Source organism: Theropithecus gelada, chromosome 4, assembly GCF_003255815.1.
Source record: "Theropithecus gelada isolate Dixy chromosome 4, Tgel_1.0, whole genome shotgun sequence".
NCBI classification, from domain to species: domain Eukaryota; kingdom Metazoa; phylum Chordata; class Mammalia; order Primates; family Cercopithecidae; genus Theropithecus; species Theropithecus gelada.
This window is the reverse complement of record NC_037671.1, coordinates 80,742,558-80,748,093: the sequence shown is the minus strand read 5'-3', so window position 1 is coordinate 80,748,093 and position 5,536 is coordinate 80,742,558. Positions and strand designations below refer to the sequence as shown.

At 40.4% G+C, this 5,536-nt stretch overlaps 1 long non-coding RNA gene across 1 annotated transcript; it reads left to right on the top strand.

The window, feature by feature from the left end:
* Positions 1-4,369: 4,369 nt before the first annotated feature.
* Positions 4,370-5,266, top strand: LOC112623836. The gene is made up of 2 exons (XR_003119213.1): positions 4,370-4,535; positions 4,881-5,266. It is a non-coding gene; the product is annotated as an uncharacterized LOC112623836 (long non-coding RNA).
* Positions 5,267-5,536: the final 270 nt, after the last annotated feature.

Genomic DNA, 5,536 nt, shown 5'->3' with positions numbered 1-5,536 from the left:
AATTGTATTTGAAATAACTTCATTTCCTATGGGTGGGTATCCATTGCTCCAACTGATAGCTGAGACCCACCACGCTAGGCATTGTTTCTAGGTGCTGGGGATACAGCAGTGAACAAAATAGAAATCTCTACCCTCAGGAAGCTTAACTTCTTCCAGGAAGGAAAAAAAGTAAAATGTACAGTCTTTCAGCTAGTGATAAGTGCAATGGAGAAGAAAGCCAAAGGGGATTTTGCTGGAGGTTACAATTCTGAAGACAGGTGAAGAGATGACATTCAGAATAGGCTTAGTAGATGGGAAAGGGGACCATGAGAATATCTGGGGAAAGAACATTTCTTAGGGAACAGCAGAAGCAAAGGCATAAGGACTCTGGCTTTTACTCTAAGTGAAATAGGGAGACTTTGAGTTCTTTCCCTAGAGAAAATACATGACTAGAATTAAATTGTAAAAGGCTCAGTTGTAGCTGTTGTGAGAATGGGCAGTAGGTGGGCAAGGCCAGAAACAGAGACTGACTAAGATGCTATTGCAATAATGAAGGGGAGAGATTATGAAAGTTGTGTTGGATGTGGTAAAAAGATCAGCTTCTGGATGTATCTTGAAGGCAGAGATGACAAAATTTGCCACCAGATAGAATGTGGGACAGAGAAAGAGGTGTCAAAGATGAGGCCATGACTCTTGGCTAGGAAACTAGAAGGATGGAGTAGCTGTTTACTGAGTTGGTGAACACAGTGACAGGGGCAGTTCACTTTTGAACATGTTAGGTTTGAACTGCCTGTTAAATGTTCAAGGAGAGATGCTGAGTAGGCAGTGGCTAGATACGGGAGTCTCCAGTTCAGGGGAGGAATGCATCAGCATGTAGATGTCACTTAAAGCCATGAGGCTTCTTGAATGGGTGTACTTGGCTAAGTGCTTACTTGGAGCACTCCTGCCTTCAGAGGCAATGTAAATGAATGCAACAAGCCATGGAATGAGAGGTTTGGATAGCTGTAAAATAGAGTTCACAAATCTTACCCAAAGGTGGCAGCTACCTCTCAGATCCAGCTGATTTCTGCAGTGCTAAATGCACAAGCTGGCCCAGTGGGATCAGAACTCCTCAACAAAAGATATTTTTCAACCCACTAATTAGTGACCTCTGCCCTACAGGCTGGAATCTGAAAATGTGGTTTTGTGTTTATTCCTCAAGTCCATAGTGCCAATTGATCAGCCTCTTCTCTGCTCACAGGCTCAAGGTTTTCACAGTATGTAATGCTTGATGTTGTGGGCCTGGGTTCTCCTTTCATTCATAAATCTGGGCTTCACCTTCCAGAGGACCAGCGGTGAGCTGAAACTGGCTACTATTGGCTCATGTAAGGCAATCTTGGATTTTCGGGAATTTTGTAAAGATGGATGATAAACACAAACATTTAAAAAACTAAATTGTATAAACTTACAGTTATGTAAATTTAATTAAAAACAAGCTCAAAAATACTCAAAGCTTATCACTTACTACTTATTTTACTACATTTTATTATTATATATACTCCTGGGTTTTTTTTTTTTCCTTCAACTGTATTTGTGTTCTGGAAATACTACATAATGATGTATCTCTTCCCAACTTTGCTTCCAAGAACTTCATGTTGATAGCTTGAAATGAGCCGTGTGGAAGTATTTACACCAAGGAAATTGTCAAACAATACGAATCAGTCATATTTTCCCCAGAGAGCCAGTTTTAAATCTTTACCAGCATACCACTTTACAAATATCATCTTTGGGACTGCATCACAGCTGGCTGATAAAAACTAGAAATGACAGTGGTAGACAGACACAGAGAGGTAAGTTCAGATGTACAATTCCTAATTCCTGACAGAATATTTACCTGATGATTAAAAAAATAGGTCTAAGAAATTGTTACTTGCATCTTCAGAGACTGGCTTTGAAACAGCCACATCTACAATCTGCACCTCCTGCTTTTCCAGTAGCAATGACAAAGATTGATGGGATAAACAACAGAAGGCCAAAAGAGCCATGCCCCAGGGAATTCCCTGGAGAAGAGCTTGACATTTTGAGTCAGTGTTTTCTGACTTCCACCCAATGATATACCCGCTAATATAAAAATGCAATTGAAGAGTACATCGTTTTTCCTCAGCATTCAAGGAGCAGGTAGAGAGAGATAATGTATAAGCAGGACAGTGGAGAAATGATTCTTTAGGGAACAAAACATATATATTGCAAGTAAAAAATTCTATGCCTCTGTAATAAATTTGTCTCCAACCATCAAGGAAGGCTTCAGGTTGGGCGTAAGATAGCTCTCATGTAGGTAAAAACAAATGAGGCTTACTTTCTCCTTCTAGGTTTCCTGAAGCTAACCTTTTTCCTTCCTTTTGGCATGCCCTCTCCACAAATAGAGTTGGTAAAAAGTATCTGTTACAATGACCCGGGCTTTACCATCCATGGCAAATCTCTCTAAATTATAGGCCTTTCCTCATGGAGACCATTTACTGTGGGCATAATACAAGGCTGTGTTCAACCATGCCACTCTTTGAACTAGCTGCACCATGTTATTACCACACTAAACTGGAGTGGCCAGTTTTTCTATAAATAAATATTCTTCTTGCTGGGCAGATGAAAATCCTTAGTAGAAGTTCCTACATTATTGATTTGCTGGTTCCTAGCTTCTCTGCTGGGAATGTCTTTTGAGTTGTTTTGAAAAGAGAAGTCTTGTAAACACTTGACTGTTGCTGGACTCAAGAAAAATCCGATTAGCAGGGAATCAACAACATTATTACTCAGCTGGGTTCCCTGTAATTCCTCCATCTCTGGGCCAGGTGGGTGGATGGGGGTGAAGAGGTTTCAAAGAGATTGCATGTTCTTCCTGGATTCCATTTGTTTCTTTGCAACAGTCCTTTAATTTTTGTGGTATTGGAAATGAAGCTAATAGTGACAATTTGAACACAACTGGCTTCCTCTCTCTGAAGTATAACAAAGCAGAGATTGTTGGCTTTGACAAGACAAAAGTGGTTAGATGTTTAATCAGTCACTCTTTGAGACTCCTCATCTCCCACAGAATATAAAGTCCAGGAACTCACTAGGAATTGGATAGCTCTTCACACAGCCTCCTAACACCATAGATACATTTTATCTTCAGGACAGTGGTTTTGTTATTGCTGTTTGTCTCATTTTCCTTTTTTATAAAACACTATAAAGAGATATGTGTATTTGAGATATTAAAAGGCAGGATGTCTTGTAAAAGCCTCAGATGCTATCTGAATTCCTTCACTGACATCTCTTGGGTTTCTGCAGCTATATCCTCTGGCCCTGGCAACAACTTCCTGGCCAGGAGACCCTGGTCACAAACCTGTGCCACCAGAGTCAAATGCGCTCTGTGGATTACAGCTGAGTTCTCATCTTTCACACTCGTTCTGATGTTGGTGTCTTATAAACTGGCTATCTCACACACCTCTATGCTATTACCTGAATTCTCAGTCTGTTCACTCTTGCTTTAGGGCTTTTGACTGCATATGCTTCCCTACGCCAGACTTCTTATGGTTGAGTTGCTGCTACCTCATAGCACCTTCTATTCCTGGTCGGGTCTACCTGCCTTACCGGGCAGCATGTGGCCACTGATGGCTACATCTTCTGCCATGTGCCCAACTGTTTGGCCTTTTACCCATTATAGCCTGATTCTCAGCCCTGCTACACATATGACTCACAAGAGAGCTTTTAAGAAATACTTATGCCGGGGCCCCACCCCTAAGAATTCAGAGTCAGTTGGTCTCATGTGATACTGATATTTTTAAATGAAACGTTCTTGCTATGATCTGAGCTATTTAGGGTGTTATCTCATAACACCCCTAAAATTCATATATTGAAGCCCTAACCCCCAGTGCCTCAGAATGTGACTGTATTTGGAGATAGCATATTTAAAGAAGTAATTAAGTTAGAATGACATCATTAGGGTAGACCCTAATCTGACTGATGTCCTTCTAAGAAGAGGAAATTAGGACACAGAGATAGACACATAGAAGAAACGTCATGTGAAGACAGTGAGAAGACTGCTATCTATAAACCAAGCAGAGAGGCTTCAGAAGAAACCCACCCTGTGAACACTTTAATCTCAGACTCCTATTCTTAAGAACTGTGAGAAAATAATTTTCATTTAAGCTTCCCAGTCTGTGGTATTTGTCATGGCCACCCTAGAAAACTAATATAGTCCTTAAATAGATTCAATAAGTAGCCAGGAGTGGAGACTGCTAATCTAGTGATTCTCAACCATCAAGTCACTTGGAGGGTTTGTTAAAGCACACATTATTGGATCCTACCCTCAAGGGGTCTGGCTCAATGTATATCCTGGCCTGACAATTTGCATTTCTATCACGTTCCCAGTGATGATGACATAGCTGGTTCTAGGACCATATTTGCAAATCACTGCACTAACTTATGTGTTGTAGCTGGTTTTTGAGTCTCCAGCTTCCCCTCTCAACTCCCAGTCACTTTATGGAACACCCTCAGTGCCCAGGGGTCTCTATATGATTGGTCCTGGTTCTCCCTGGGCTGGCTTGGTAAACTACTCTTGATTCATACAAATACTTCCTTAGAAACATGGAAAATGTTTAGTGAAAAAAATCATGTCTGGGAAGAGTTACGATCACAATAATCCTGTATATGTGTTTGTGAATTTATGTATCTTTCCATAAAGAGTTTCTGGCAACTACTAAAACTTGGATGAACTGGGTCACTGCACATCTGAAGATCTGAATATGTGTTTAAATCTTGATATATTAATATTAAATGCATTTTATAGTTTCTGTGGGATTAATACTTACTAGGTATTAAATTTTTTTCTCGATTTATTAACATTTGCTTTGAAGAGCCAATAATAAAAATAATGCTATTTCATATTGCAGAGACTTTGCAGTGTGCCAATAAGAGGATGTATATGAGACCCTTACTCATGTACTTTTGTGAAGCTAACCACACTGGACTTTTAAGCCCGTTCTTCCTGACTTCCAGTCTTTGACTCTGAATTAGTTGAGGCATGAGAACTTCACCGCAGGAAGGTCCTGCCCCTTGTTTGCTCCTAAAGGTTCCTTTGAAGTTCAACTTGACCAACCCACCATTGCAGGCACTCCAGAGGAGAAGACAGCCTTGCTATGTCCAATCCACTTCAGTTTGCAAATTTCTTGTTGGTCACTTTTATGCCCCCACTGAATAGGACAGTGTGAAGCATGGATTAAGTACGCAATAAATGGTTGTTGAATAAATCAGAAAATTAAATGCATTCTGCACAGAATATGCTATTTCTCACCTTTGTGCCTTTGTGTGTGCTCTTCCTTCTCCTGGGCTGCTTGACCCTATTCTTTACCTAACTTGGACTTCAAGATTTAGGTGAAAAAGTTGTTATGAACAGAGCTTAGGCCCTAGCAGAGTCCATAACTGTGCTCTTTCTCCCATTTGCTTTGAAATTCAGTGGCCATTGATTTAGTAATCCTATCAATAAGATAGGATCCTATCAATAAGATCAACCTTTAGAGAGCCCTGTGTAAAGTGAAGTCATTTGGGT